This window comes from Haplochromis burtoni, unplaced genomic scaffold (genome assembly GCF_018398535.1).
Source record: "Haplochromis burtoni strain Fernald_Lab_line unplaced genomic scaffold, NCSU_Asbu1 Contig_1023, whole genome shotgun sequence".
NCBI classification, from domain to species: domain Eukaryota; kingdom Metazoa; phylum Chordata; class Actinopteri; order Cichliformes; family Cichlidae; genus Haplochromis; species Haplochromis burtoni.
In genome coordinates this window covers 33,379-33,653 of record NW_024583384.1, presented here as the reverse complement: position 1 = coordinate 33,653, position 275 = coordinate 33,379, and positions in this window count along the sequence as shown.

The window sequence follows — 275 nt, the reverse complement described above, 5'->3', positions numbered from 1 at the left end:
AGCACGGATTCGTCAGTGCAATCAGCAATCAAAGAGACTTCTCTGATTCTGTCATCAAGGAGCTCAGATGGAGAGATGACAGAAGGAGATAAAGGTTCAGATGATGAGGAGAAAGAAATTGAGCTCCCAGACCAATCAGCTCTAACAGAACAAGGCGAAATAAAACCCACTGCAGAGAGCCACAGTATCCGAGCTGCAACCCCAGTAGAACAGGTTGCAGCTGACATTGTAAATGAGATACTTGGAAACGTGGATTCAAGCAGTGAAGAGCTCTG